The sequence below is a fragment of the Xenopus tropicalis genome, chromosome 4 (genome assembly GCF_000004195.4).
Source record: "Xenopus tropicalis strain Nigerian chromosome 4, UCB_Xtro_10.0, whole genome shotgun sequence".
NCBI classification, from domain to species: domain Eukaryota; kingdom Metazoa; phylum Chordata; class Amphibia; order Anura; family Pipidae; genus Xenopus; species Xenopus tropicalis.
This window is the reverse complement of record NC_030680.2, coordinates 107,391,471-107,406,666: the sequence shown is the minus strand read 5'-3', so window position 1 is coordinate 107,406,666 and position 15,196 is coordinate 107,391,471. Positions and strand designations below refer to the sequence as shown.

Sequence of the window (15,196 nt, the reverse complement as noted above, 5' to 3'; positions counted from 1 at the left end):
CTAGCCCACTAAATAGTGACTGCCTATGGAATCTTACAGCAGCCCTGCTGGCATTTACCAGAATCCACAGATTGCCAGTCCGGACCGGACTGCATTTTGGGGTAAAAACATGGAAAATTCCAGTTTTTTTCCCAAGATAAGCTCTAATATAGGAAATGTTTGGAGATGTAATGTTTGGAGGTGTTCTATGTTTTTTTACATTTGTATGTGTCGTGGTTTAAATATGTTTGTTCAAAGGGTATAGCCTCCTCATTCCCACAGAGGCCTCTCAGATTGAACCATCTACAAAGTGTGAATAGATTTTTCCACAATTGTATAAGTACAAGCAAAACTAAACGAGTAGAAGAAAGTGAAATAAATGAGAAGTGGCTTCTTTAGATCTGCACTTTGAGACTGTAAATGGCTTAAATATATTACCAGTGACAGTGGGATGTACACAAAAAATATATCAGGAGGGAGATAAGCAAGCTTCGTGCGGACCTCTCATTATTTTCACTTCATCTTCAATGTGTTTTAATCAAATCAACATGATATCTGTAATTCAGTTGCTGTGGCTTCCTTATTTTTTGAAAACATCAATCATTACAGAGACTATATACATGATCAGCTTTAGGTTGTAGGTGAAAGTCATAATTTATATTTTGTACTTTTGAACTTTTAAGTGTTCTGGATTTCCACTTATACTGGAATGAGATTCTGGAATTTAGTGAAACCAGTCATGCTAGAGTTCATACAATCCCGAGCAATCAGTTAATCCCAATCTTTTGTTGTAGATACACAGATCTGCGATTCTTCAACTGTTCCTGAACTATCTACTGTATGTGATGAGAAAGATTTCCATAGCCATTGTTTATCCTACTCTGTGATGCCTGTCCTGTGCGGGATACACCCCATCCTGCTAGATTCCTGCAGTGTATGGACAAGGGCTACCAAAATGTCATCTTCAGAGTAGAGGTGTAGCGAACTGTTTGCCGGCGAACTAATTCGCGCGAACATCGGGTGTTCGCGTTCGCGCAAATTCGCGGACTTTTGGCGATGTTCGCCATTTTGGGTTCGCCGCGGTTTTTTTTGGCGTTTTTTTTTCTTTCGTTATTTTTTGGCGGTTTTTTTTTGGGGCGGTTTTTTTTTGGCATTTTTTTTTACAAAGTATTTTTCAGAGAAATTTTTGCTTGATCCCCCTCCTGCATGCCACTGTCCAGGTCGTGGCACCCTTTAAACAACTTTAAAATCAGTTTTCTGGCCAGAAATGGCTTTTCTAGGTTTTAAAGTTCGCCTTCCCATTGAAGTCGGTCCAAGGGACCAATATCGGCAGCTTCTATCGGCCCATGTATGGGGGCCTTTAGAGAAACAAAATTTCCCTATGGAATGGATTTGTGAGATTGTATTTGGGGGGGTGGGGGGGGGCAGGCATCAGTAAAAAAACAAACAAAAAAAAATAATATAGAAACCTACTTTTTTAACTGACTTATTTAATGTATGATTTGTGTAAATATTTGTAGGACAATTTCCCCTTTAAAACTTAATTTAATTTAAGCTGAAGATCAATAGTAAGCTAGTGAAGAACTTGAAAAATGACCAACAAAGTTACTATTTCAAAAATATGCCCCCATATTGTATTGTATGTGAAATAATTCATTTTTAGACATAGGTTTCATTGTGCAAGATGAGGAACCTAGCTATGATTTTAATGGAAGAAAACAGCAAGGCCTGCTGGAACTAAGGTCAATATTTAAATGTACTTCCAAAAGCAATACCATTTTGCACAGAGAGTTTTTAATAAAATAAAAGAATTACTGGCCAACACATGTTACTGGGCAATATAGTATTGTTGGTAACTCTAGTACTGGGGACCAATATTTTTGTTGATTTAGGGTTAACTGTCTAACAATTGAAATAGCCAGGATGAAATGGGGCACAGTGATCCTCAACATCCCATTAGTGGTAGTCTTAATTAAAATAACAATGATAAATGGATCATGTGACTTTACAGAAACATATCTAGATTTTTCTAGTGGTCTACTCAATAGATCACAATTACAATTAGAGGAGCATTATGACACTATTTGATTCATAGTTTATTGCTGAGATTTCAGTTGTTTATATTAACTATATGATGACAACTACTTTTGCATGTCAGAAATTTAGCGAAATATGGGAAGGTTATAGAGGGGAGAACACAGAATCTGGAAACAGACAAAATATTTGTTGGGAAATATAATTTCAAGAACATGGAATCCCCCTAATTCTACAAATCCTGCTTGCAATTCTGTCATAAGTGAGTAATTTATTATAAAATGTCTGTATAGAAAGCAAATGCATGATTCCAGGAAGCTTGGAAAAAAGTCAAATAGATACATCAGATAATATAATGCCACAAAGCAAAGATTTAAAATAAATAAATAAATAAATATCTCAAGGCTAAATAAATGACTTAGGGGAGGGTATTATAAGTAATGTATCAGTGATTGCAGATGACACAAAACTCTTCAACCCAATACATTATATGCAGAACGTGGCATCCTTGCAGCAGAATCTTGACAAACTAACAACCTGGGAGACTAAGTGGCAGATGAAATTTAAATACACAAGCCGCTTATACCCTTAATGGGACTGCCCTTTGGCCAATCCATAATGGAGAAGGACCTTGAAGTCCTTGTAGATAATAAACTTTGCTGTAGCAAGCAGTGCCAGGCAGCAGCTGCCAGGGCAACCAAGGGTTTGAGCTGTAGTAAAAGGGGTATAGATTTTGCGGGAGGAGGGGGTTATTCTTCCCCTATACAGGGCACTGGAAAGGCCCCATCTAGAATATGCTGTTCAGTTTTGGTCCCAAGTGCTCAAATAGGATATTATTGAGATAGAGAGAATCCAGAGAAGGGCAACTAAGCTGGTAAAGGGTATGGAAAGTCTCAGTTATGAAGAAAGACTGGCCAAGTTGGGTCTGTTTACACTGGAGAAGAGGCGCTTAAGGGGTGACATGATAACTATGTATAAATATATAAGGGGGTCATATAATAATCTCTGTAATGCTTTATTTACCAGTAGGTCCTTCCAACGGACACAAGGGCACCCACTCCGTTTAGAAGAAGGGAGGTTCCATCTAAATATTGCAAAAGGATTTTCCCTCCCTGAACCAGTCGTACTGGCTGATACATTATATAGCTTTAAGAAGGGGTTGGATGGCTTTTTAGCAAGTGAGGGAATACAGGGGTATGGGAGATAGCTCTCAGTACAAGTGAGGGAATACAGGGGTATGGGAGATAGCTCTCAGTACAAGTGAGGGAATACAGGGGTATGGGAGATAGCTCTCAGTACAAGTGAGGGAATACAGGGGTATGGGAGATAGCTCTCAGTACAAGTGAGGGAATACAGGGGTATGGGAGATAGCTCTCAGTACAAGTGAGGGAATACAGGGGTATGGGAGATAGCTCTCAGTACAAGTGAGGGAATACAGGGTTATGGGAGATAGCTCTCAGTACAAGTGAGGGAATGCAGGGGTATGGGAGATAGCTCTCAGTACAAGTGAGGGAATACAGGGTTATGGGAGATAGCTCTCAGTACAAGTAAGGGAATACAGGGTTATGGGAGATAGCTCTCAGTACAAGTGAGGGAATACAGGGTTATGGGAGATAGCTCTCAGTACAAGTGAGGGAATACAGGGTTATGGGAGATAGCTCTCAGTACAAGTGAGGGAATACAGGGGTATGGGAGATAGCTCTCAGTACAAGTGAGGGAATACAGGGTTATGGGAGATAGCTCTCAGTACAAGTGAGGGAATACAGGGTTATGGGAGATAGCTCTCAGTACAAGTGAGGGAATACAGGGTTATGGGAGATAGCTCTTAGTACAAGTTGATCCAGGGACTGGTCCGATTGCCATCTTGCAGTCAGAAAGGAATTTTTTCTCCTCTGCAGCAAATTAGAGAGGCTTCAGATGGGGTTTTTACCTTCTTCTGGATCAGCTAGCAGTTAAGCAGGTTATACAGTATTTGGGCATTATGGTTGACCTGATGGACGTGTGTCTATTATCAACCTAACTTACTATGTTACTCAGACAACATACAATTTGTTAAAATTAGGAAAATCAATAATATTGTTTTAGATCACCAAACACCAAAGTTTACTAGAAACAGTGATCAAATATCTACAGTTATAAAGCAAATGCAATTGTAGTATTCAGTAGAAAATGATGATTGTTTCAGATTTGCAAGTTTGAAGATTTTTGAAGGTTTGTTACAGGATAATTTTTAGGATGTGTTTTAGGATGATGTATAGAATAAACATAAGTAGTTATCAGCATAGGACAACATATAGATAGACAGATAGATGATAGATAGATAGATAGATAGATAGATGTATTAGGTACTTGTTTTAAAGCAAACATCTGGTTGGCTGTTATGGGTTAACAGACCTGGTGCAAAAGTGCATTTTATTACATTGTCCTATTAAAAACATATATCATAATTATAATTCTGCCTCTTTGAAACTTCCATAAGGCTCATTTAGAATTTGCAAAATATTTTGATTTCCAAAAAGAACATAACGAAACTATAGAGTCCCCATGAAAGGGTGGCAGGCTGTCCATGTTGGGTTTATACAGTCATGGTCCAGTCTTCTGATAAACTTTTGTAAGAATCAGTTACAAAGTATAAATGCTTCAATTGCATGTGCATTAAAATTGTAGATGTTTGATCACTGTTTCTGGTAAACTATTGCCACTACAGGGCAGAAAATTGCCATAGAGTTGTGGCTGTGGGTGCCTTAATCTGTTTGGCAGCATGCTATTTATTCAACTTTGTCTATGTTGGATATATGTTAAATCATTTGGCCAAACAGAGCCACAGCATTCTGAATGCTTCATACTAATTAAGCCTTTCAACTAATACTTTGGAACTGTAAAATGTATTATCAACGTTTTGGTTGACCGCTTCCAAGTATTATACTGGTTGTATTAAATGTAGGTTTTTATTCTGTTATGGAGGTCTGACTAAAACCAGAGAACCTGCTACTGTGGATTTGCCACACCCACCTCCCCTCTAATTCCTCTGTTTATTACACATTCTCTTTTTCAAACTCAATATTTAATTTTTCCTGCCCAGGGTCGGACTGGGCAAGTGGTGTACCGGTAAAAAACCTGGTGTGCACAGCTGACCCAGCCCCATTCCCTGTGGCACACCTTCATTGTCTGATCTCTCTCCCCCAATGTGCAAAAGATAAGTAAGAAGGTACATGCACTCAGGGGATGAAATGGGCAGGTAGGGGAGGGGAATGGGCCCTGGTGGGGGGTGGGGGTCACAGCCAGGGCCTCTTTGGGGGGTGTGGGGGCCCCTGGGAAGGTAGCCCTTGTGGGCCCTGCAGAGGCCAGTCCCACCCTGTCCCTGCCCACTCTGTTTCTTCCCCTATCTTTGTGACCTTTTCTTTTCCACCTACCTCTTTGAGGAATACCAGCTCAAAAGGAGGATAAAATGATTGCGTTTCTGTAAATACACATTGGCAGCTCCCATGATTTGTAGGACAGCTGAGATTTGGCATAACAAGGTGTAACTGCTAGAATGGTTTGTCTTTATTTCCTTCAATGGTGAAAATACCTGTAAGTAAGTGTAATTTTTTTCTGTATTAAAAACCAGCAAATGCCTATCTTTGTGAGTAGAGACTGGTCTAAATATGGCTATAAACTAGGTGCCAAGCTTTTTACAGTAAAAATTGTTAAGCAGCCATGGCAAGAAATAAACTACAGTGATATTATTCTCTTGCTAAGCAAATCATGCAGTCAAGGACACCATTAGAACTTCCTGGTCTTTGTGGTCCTTTATTAGATTGATATTTGCGTTTATCCCGTTACTAGATGAACAAAACAATGTAAATTTGAGCTCTAGGAATTATGGATCCCATGATTCCAGGAGCCAGAGTTAATTCATACCACATATCAAATGAGTGGATATATATGATTTAGTCACATACTAGAATTTGTATTGATCTGATTGTTTGGTCAGTGGGGTAACTATAGAAATGTCAAAGGAAGTCAGAGTGAGATACAGCCACTTTCATTATATAAATAATAAAATCCGGCACACAAACTGTATGGTTAGATGAACAAGATTAGTGTCCTGTCTGTATGAATAATCTGGAGTAACTAACTTCAACTTGGCTTAAAGTGATACTGACACTAAAAAAATACTTTTTAAAATATGAATCTACACAAAAAATGACCTATAGGTCATGCTAATCATTTTTTGCTGACAGGTTGGCTTTTGTAAGTAATTGTTACTTGAAGTCACTAAACCTGACTGTTTTGCTGACCTGACTGTCCCTTCTCAGCCTGTCAGTTATAACTTCTAATGCTAACAGACTCCTGCTGCACAAATATGGCAGCCCCCTCATAGAGGAGCATGGGGGATCAGATCAGTAATGTAAAAGCATTGGACAAATACTTTTATGGTAAAATTATAAATGGCATGCAAAGGCAATGTTATCATAGATGTAGAACAGGTTTCATTTGTGGTGTCAGTATCTCTTTAAGGAACACAGGCTCCTGCTAATCAGTAGGCTCAGGGAGCTTTTAGATATTAATTTCCTTGTCAGCCACCTCCTTGGCCCCACTCTTGGTTCTACATCTTCCCTACCTGGGGTATCCTGAGGGCAAGGAAGAGGGAGGGTCAAGTCCACCAGTATAAGGTAGGCACACACAAATATATTTGTCTAAGAAAAAGAAAACCCAGGTCGCTACTCTGTACTTAAAAAAGAAACAATTTTGTTTCTTATGGTTCTAACATGTGAGTTTATAGGCGTTCTTTCTTTCTCTTAACTCTTTGCAGCTGGCTAGGTGAGGCAGTGTTTCCATAGTAACCGCACATAAAATGAGCCAGCAGCGACACAACCATCGGTGTTTGAAGGTGTGATCATTTTTATGAGACTTACGAATGGCTTTTCTTCCAACATTTAACAATTTCTTCCGCAGTACAATTAACATTTGCATTCAATTCATTTCTTTTCATTCATTCCATTTAAACCCATGTTACCACCAATAGTGAGAATGTGTTGTATACAGTTTTAGAGATAGTAACTTAAGAATGATATAAAAAAATGTTGCAGAGTTCTTCTTTATAATGATTTTTTAGCGGCCCAAGCGATCTACTGAGGCAAATTCATTTCCTACCCTTATGGCTAGGGAGCAACAGGGTTTGCAGTGCCCAGAAATGCATCTGTTTATATGTGTGTTGTGTACATAGAGCTACTAAAATATACAAATCACAAAAGTGATTTGTATATTTTGTTTAACATTGAAGCAATCATTAATTTCATTTTTTTTTTATTTCATTTTTTTAATGTTGCCTACATGTACAAAACTAATGGACACATTCAGCCCATTAAATAAACATATAGAAAGACTCTGAAGAAATATGTTAATATAATTGCTAGTGTTTTAGGAAATGTAATTTTTTAATGTAATGTTAAACTTTAATAACTACTTTTGCCCTGGTGCAATAGCACACATTCATTGCATTAACAGTAGTAAGAACAACTGTCTGATTGGTTGCCATGGGCTGCTAGAATCATGAAAAGTTGAATCTGTTTAAGAAAATAAGCACTGCAGTGCATAGCTGTATTTGCACTGCTGGTGCCCCTGTTAGGAGAAAACAGCACCAGCCCGGGGTACCTGTAGCGCAGCGCTTCCTTCTTCCTGTTTCGTTTTCCAGCATATGCCAGTGGTCCGCGAATGCGCAGTAGAGTGAAAAGCCGACTTCTCTGTTAAAGTTCGGCTTTTCACCCGAACCAGGAAGGAGGAGGCACTGCAGCTACCCCGGGCTGGTGCTGTTCTCTCCCAACAGGGGCACCAGCCCGGGGTACAAGGTAGATGATTAAAGTCACTTGGGGGTGCCTAACATTTCTGCCCCAATGAATTCTGAACAGGGCCACAGGTGGTAGTGCAGCTAGGGGCCCCAGGAGATGTTTATGTGCTGTGAACAGGAGGTTGGGCAGGGTTTAGTATAGTGGGTGTGACTGGGATAGATTAGGTACATGACCATGCATCTACGGATCTTTTTTTTTTATATTGTTGGTGTGGGCTCAGGTAACCAATAGGTTAATATTTGGGGGCCCCTCAAGGATGGGCCATGCTAATTCCTCCCCATGATTCCTCATGGTGGCCCTGGTCCTTAGTTTCAGGCAGGTATTGTGCATCACTGCATCAATACTGGTATATTTATTTTACTTTGTATTAACATAAATATTCTGTATTTTCATGTTGTTACCCAGGTCAGAGTGCTCTATATGTTTTGTGGTATGTAGTGAATGGACTTTCTCCAGACATTTTGTATAAGATTTTTTCCTATAGATCTTTCTGTAATTAGAGTGGATTTAGGCACCATGCCCCATTACCACACCTCTCTCTATATCTGATACTGTTTGATTAGTGCATGATTGTAAGGTTTAGAAGCACTATCCATTGGTATCTATTATCCAGAATGCTTGGGAACTGGGGTATTCTGGATAAGGGGGTCTTTCCATAATTTGGATCTCTATACCTTAATTCTGGTAAAAGCCATTTAAACAATAAATACACCAACTCCAAGGGGAATCAAGAGCAAATAACTATATATAAATATAGTATATATATTTCTTTATTTTCATGTGCACAAAAGGTGCACAGGTTGATAAATGATTTCAGGTAGTTTGCCTGTCAGTGGGATGCTGGGAGTTGTAATTCTAACACATGTACGTGCTCCCTCTATGGAGTAAGGACTATTAAATTCTAAAAAAAAACTTTGTACTTTTGCACACAAACGTTACAACCACATTACAAACAACTAAATGCTGATCACACAGAAACTTTCTCCTGTGTTTGCTTAAACCCACCCACTTTTCTACAAACGCACTGCCTAGAATCAGCAGTGTTAATTGTATTGCGCTATTGTACTAGTTATACAGGTATGGGGCCTGTTATCCAGAATGCTCGGTATCTGTAATTTGGATCTCCATTCCTTTAAGTCCACTGAAAAATATTTTAAACATTGATTAAACCAAGTAGGATTATTTTGCTTCCAATAAGGATTATTTCTATGTTTATTGGGATCAAGTACAAGGGACTATATTATTATTATTACAGATAAAAAGGAAATACTTCTTAATTGAATTGTTTGATTAAAATGTAGTCTATGGGAGATGGCCTTCCCCTAATTTAGAACTTTCTGGACAATGGGGTTCCGGATAAGGGATCCCATACCTGTATTACAATGTGCATTACAAAGTGCAACTGTCCATAACTCACAGAAAAAGTACAGTGTGCAGAGATAAAAATAAATCATTTATTTATTTCTGAAAATCAAAACAAAATCCCACTTTTTTACACAAAGAATGTTCAGTTGCAGGCAACATTTGATTTCATCAGTAATATCAACGATAACTTATTGTATGGATTTCATTTGACTTAAAGACAGAGAAGATAAGTAAATGCATTTGTTTTTAGTAACATGAGCGAAGCAGAAACACATGTAGAAAAAAAATCTACAAGCCACAAATATTCCTGAACTTGGTGGTTTTTAGCAATGGGAAAACAAATGAAAAAGGCATATTTCTTTGTAAGGAGGCCGTACTTATTAAAAAGGAATACAGTTCACATCAGTATGACCCCTTAATGAAATACAAAGAACCTATAATATATATTGCTAATACATTTTCCCAAATGTCCCTATTCAAGGGAAAATCCTGGTGCCTATTCTGCAAGGTGGCCTGATTACTATATAACACAATGCAGAACCCTTGAGGCTTCAGTAGACCCAATCAAGTTACTGAGGCAAATGCTTTGTTACCTTTAAAATAGGGATAGGGATGTTATGGTAATGATGTTAAATAAGGAAACAGGACTTGCTTGAGTGTTCCCCCGCATTGTATGCAAACAGCACCACGTGTTAACCATTTAGGTTGTGCTATGGGAGCATGGAACCAGTTTTAAGGGTCATTCATTCTATTGACTTTGTAGCTCTGACCTCTCATTGCGAGATACAACTGGAATGTTACTGCTGTTAATCATTTCAATACCATTTCATTGCAATTTCTGTGTTACTCAACAATCAATGCAGTGGTGCAATAGTGACAGGCAGTACACAGCAATGGGGGAACTGAAGTGCTTAGGTCCCACTAAGACTAAGGGCTGTGTAGTCTGAGGGGCATCATTACTTATGATACTGCCTCTAGCTGTTATTAGACTACAACCCCCACAGGCTCAGCTACCAGGGCATACTGGGAGTTGAAGTTTTACAGCTGGGGTCTGAACAACCTTCATTGAAATCTGTTGGACCTAAATATCTGATGCTTTTTGTGGGACCTACACACTTGCCCCTGCTTGCACCATCTTAATTCCCCTTGACTCTGTTAAGTCACATTGGGATCCCTAAATATGACTCCATTCATTTGTTTCTGTGACATATACAACTGTATTTACGGTGCATTAACAAGCTGTTTATTTTTAGCACGTATGTAATAATTCCCTGTCCTGACTGAGCCAAGGGAAACAGCAGATACAGGCTTTATGTCATGATGGACATTGTAACAGATTGTAACACGCTAATATTCACATTATAAAGAGATGATTTACAAAGGTTTGTCTCTTACCATAAAATAACCAGTGTTTTGTAGCTAATAATAAACTGAATAAAATAATTCCGTTTTAAAGTGAGTTTGCGAATAGTTTAGGACCAGATCATTTTTACTTCCTTGCTGGGTTGAATTCTACTCACATTATATTAACAGAAAGTGTTAAATCCCAACTTTTCCCCCTTTTTTTAAACTTTTTTTCAACATTCAAATGTCTGCCAGGAATATCACATCCAGACATAATGATAAAACAGCACTGACAGGGGTGGGTGTGGGGGACAAAGCTCTTAGCCAGCTGAGAACGTCTGGAAGAAGTGAGGGGCCCAGAGGCATAGCCAGGGGCTCTGAATAAAGCCAAACGTATGAACAGGAAATGCCAAACCTGGATGTCATTATTCCTCCAGAAAAAAAAATGCGAAAAGCTGCTTCTTTTACCCATTAAAATGTATATACATGTGTTTCCATGGTAATCATTGTTTGGTGATGATGATTGATGACATGTTTCTGGCCAATGAACAGGGCAAAGTGCAGTCTTGTCATTACTTTAACCTTCTGCTATCCCTGCCTCAGAGAATATTAGTCCAAGCATAATAAGAGTATGAAGGGAAGTTCCTGCAATAGTTACTTTAGGGCTATATAATTTTGCATTCTGTCCTACAGTTGTACAGTAGGTTCCATTCAAGATATAATATATAGGGGTAAATCGACCCTTGGGTTACTATGACTTGCTGTGAATAATAATGAAGCCTTCAGAGATTTTCAGAGTCTGTTAATTCTCACATCGACCACCCTGACATGACACAGTTACGCACGTACGACTGTTAATTATAGCAATTAGTATCATGAGATTTTTGCACCCAACCTGATTCCAGAAAAAGGCTTACGGTAGCCTAGAGCTAAAAATGAGTATAAAACCTTTAACATTTCCTATATGTTATTAAATCCATGATTATAATATACATAGCCATGGGATCTGTTGTTTGGAAAACTATTATACAGAAAGCTCTAAAACAGAGGAATGGCCATCTTCCCATTTAAACAAATTAGCTCTTATTTTGTGACTAATTTGTTAATAATAACACAATACAATTTACCAGACAGTAAGCTGCATAAATGTGTTGATGGCAAAACTATTTTTTTTAAATGTTAATATATTTGTAGTAGTTTTAAGAAATGGTGCTCCAAACTACAGGAAAACCCATTTATCCAGAAACCTGGGGTCCAAGCATTTAATTTAATAGATCTGATACCTGTATATATTCATGGAACATTGACTTCAGCTTTATGCGCACTGTGGGATTTATAGTACCTGTGATCCAACCAGCTGGAATCATTTTAAGTCACATACCACTAACATTCAGTGTTCTTCTATGACTCCAGCCATTGCGCTAAATTTGAGCTACAGAGCAACACTATAAAACAACTGATGTTATTTCTCGATTGTTTTCATGTTTTTAAAGACATTCTAGCTATTCCACTTGGAGTTTAGAGAGTACAGTGTGAGAGTAGAATACCTGAATATGACACACGTCTTATGCAGCAACAAAACGCCTTTTAGTAATTACTGTTAAAAGTATGCGTAGTTCTAAAAATGCACACCGAGGTGAACATACAATAAAACACAGGCACAGCGAGGGTAAAGCAGACCCTTTGTGTGCATTGTGGTGCATAGTGGCATATTTGCAATATTTTGAGTGCCTGCCCACCCCTCCAAGTGCACCGGCTACATTTTAACAGAACTCAGTGCATGAATTTCCAGTAAGTTCACAATAGAGCGCATAGTGCTCTGAATCTTTGGGGAAATAGCCCCCCACTTCTAAAGAAAACTAACCAAAAGTGAGCGTGAGCAAGAGGGAAAGGCTGTTCAAACTTATATACAACTAAGGAATTTCTAAACAAAAATGGTAACCTCAAGAAAGTTTCCCTTAAGATGAAATTTTGACCTGACACCCTATTCACGCTGCTGGGAATAAGAGTTGTACTGCAGTTAAGTAGCAGAATTATAAGCACATTTGTTCTCACAGCACTTTTTGCACCAGAGATTATGAAATAGATACTAGTAACAAAATCCCCATAGTACCAATATCTTGATGCCAATCTGCTTACTGTTCCTCTTCTTGTTTTGTGCCAGTTCCACACTGCTGTGCTGGGCTAATGATCCAAACAATCTCTCATTTCTGGAATTAGAATGTAAGGAAGACTCTCCCTTATAGGGAATAATTATGGCTATACACATGAGTGCAGAATAGTGTATGTCTGATCATAGCCATGGTTGGGGTTGCCACCTTTTCTGTAAAAAATACCGTAGGGAGGTGGCAAAATGGGCATTGCCAATTATGACCGGTTCTGCAAAGTGTGCCAGAAGAGCAATGGATGTACTGAAACACATTGTTAATTTGTGAGACTTTTGCTTATGTTAAGAAATCTCCAATAGGTGTCTTATATGCAACCTATTCAGCTGACTTCTAGATGAATTTAAAGAATCACTGACCGTGATTACAAGGCTTCTTTACACAATCTTTATATTTAGACAGAGGACAAAAATGTAAATATTTCAAGAGTTTTAAAATGTGGAGACATGGGCAGGCCCGGATTTGTGGTGAGGCCACAAAGGCCCGGAACTAGGGTGGCACAAATTTAGAGGCAGCATGCCGCCCATCCACACGTAGAATTTGTTCCCATATGGAGCACTGGCAATGGGACGTGCAGAAAACTTCTGTGCATCCTGTCCCTACTGCTCCGTATGTGAGCAGAAAGGAGGCACTTGGGTAATTTACTTACTAAATTACAGTGATGCAAAAGGAAATAACGTGACGGTTATCACTAATTATGCTGGACACACAAGACAAGTTGTCATTAAAAGAATTAGTCACAGGTGCTGTCTTACACTTATCTATGATAATGAATAATTAAGGAAAACATTCTTCCTGACACAAAGATGGTAACCAAACCAGTTTTTGGATCAATTTGGCTAAGAGCTAATTTTACTATCCCTGTATTTTCTTAGTTGCTAAAAAGCCATCCATCCCCATTTCTTGAGGCTATCTAATATATCTGCTAGTAGAACTGCTTGAGGCAGAGAACTCCTCAATTTCACAGCTTTCAACCTAAAAAATATATATAAAAAAAGAACCTTCTAATTACAATGGATGCCCTTGTGTCTGCTGGAAGGGCCTACTGGCAAATAAAGCATCAGAGAGTTTATTGTATTGTCCTGGTATATATTTTTACATAATTCTCATATCTCATATCAAAACTAAGACCTATAACTTTTAACAAGCTTCAACATAGAAAGTGATTACATTTGTTTAAAATGATCTGTGCTCCATATGATATTGCTTATAATGCCATTCTCCAGAACATTATCCTGAGTTTGATCTCTTGACAAACTTTCAAATACCTTGCCCTCCACAGATGTCAAATTTACAGGCCAATAAGTGCCAGGTTGAGATGATAATCCCTTTTTAATGTTGTAATTAAATCAGCTTTCCTCTAATCGATAGGTCCCATACCAAATGAAAGTCCCCAAGGGTGTATTTCATCAGGCCCTGGTGCATTGTTCACATAAATTTTTCTGAGCAAACCATTATGTACTCTATACTGTGTCAGCCACTGACTAAATAGAGCTGAGCCATCTGTATCATTATTGAGTGGGTCTTGAAACTCTGACTCTCTTGTATACACTGAAGAAAAGTGTGTGGCTGCATTAACCTACACTGGGCACTGTATGCCTGCCTTTTCTTTTCTTTCTAAAAAATGAATTCATATGGAAATGATTGGTCTACATTAGTAAGATAAGGATGTGAAGGTATCACACAACATCATTGCTATAAGCAACATAAAATGAACCTCTGTAAGGTACCTGCCCGCCGTGGCCGTCCTCCTGGTCGCAAGGGGGCGCGCACCGACGCCGGCGCACGCTATGACGCCGGCGTGCGTCTTGACGCACGCGCATGCTCTGACGCCGGCGCGCGCCTTGACGCACGCGCACACTCTGACGCCGGCGTGCGTCTTGACGCCCGCGCATGCGCCTTGCGCTTAAAGAGACGCCAGAGGCCTAGGATCACTGCGAAGTGATCATTTTCCTTGTGAAAGACGCCAAGCATTATTCCTGATTGATATTTGTTGTTTTGACCCGGCCTGATTCCCGATTCTGTATCCTGCTGCCTGTACCGACCTATTGCCTGCCTGACCATCTGATTGCCTTCTGATTTTGCCTAAGACGCCTGGTGCGGCACTCCTGCCACTCCTTCACTTGGCTCCAGTCCTGTTTCATCCCCAGCGGCTGTGTTCCTTAGTGAGAGGTGTAGGGGAGGTCCTTCCTCAACGACTTCTTCCAGTGACGTTCCCTGCTTAGTCGTGACAACCTCATAGTAAAGGTGGGAAATAATGAAGCTCTTTGGGCACAGCTTTAACAGCCCCAGTGAACAAGACACTTGCTTCTTGTTCTCCTTCAAAACCACCCACATTGAATCTATTAATTGAATTAATTGACATTTGAATAACTGTCACTTTAAAGCAAGTACATTTTAGTTTGTGGAGTGTTGGGACATTACAGGGATCACTTACAGTTAATACAGTGCAAATTGCAGCTGCAAATGCCCTTT

General features: G+C 39.2%; 1 protein-coding gene across 1 annotated transcript in view; it reads left to right on the top strand.

Annotated features, from left to right (window-relative positions):
- Positions 1-15,196, top strand: part of dnm3 (dynamin 3) — a 150,925-nt gene that overhangs the window by 65,857 nt on the left and 69,872 nt on the right. The window lies entirely within an intron of this gene.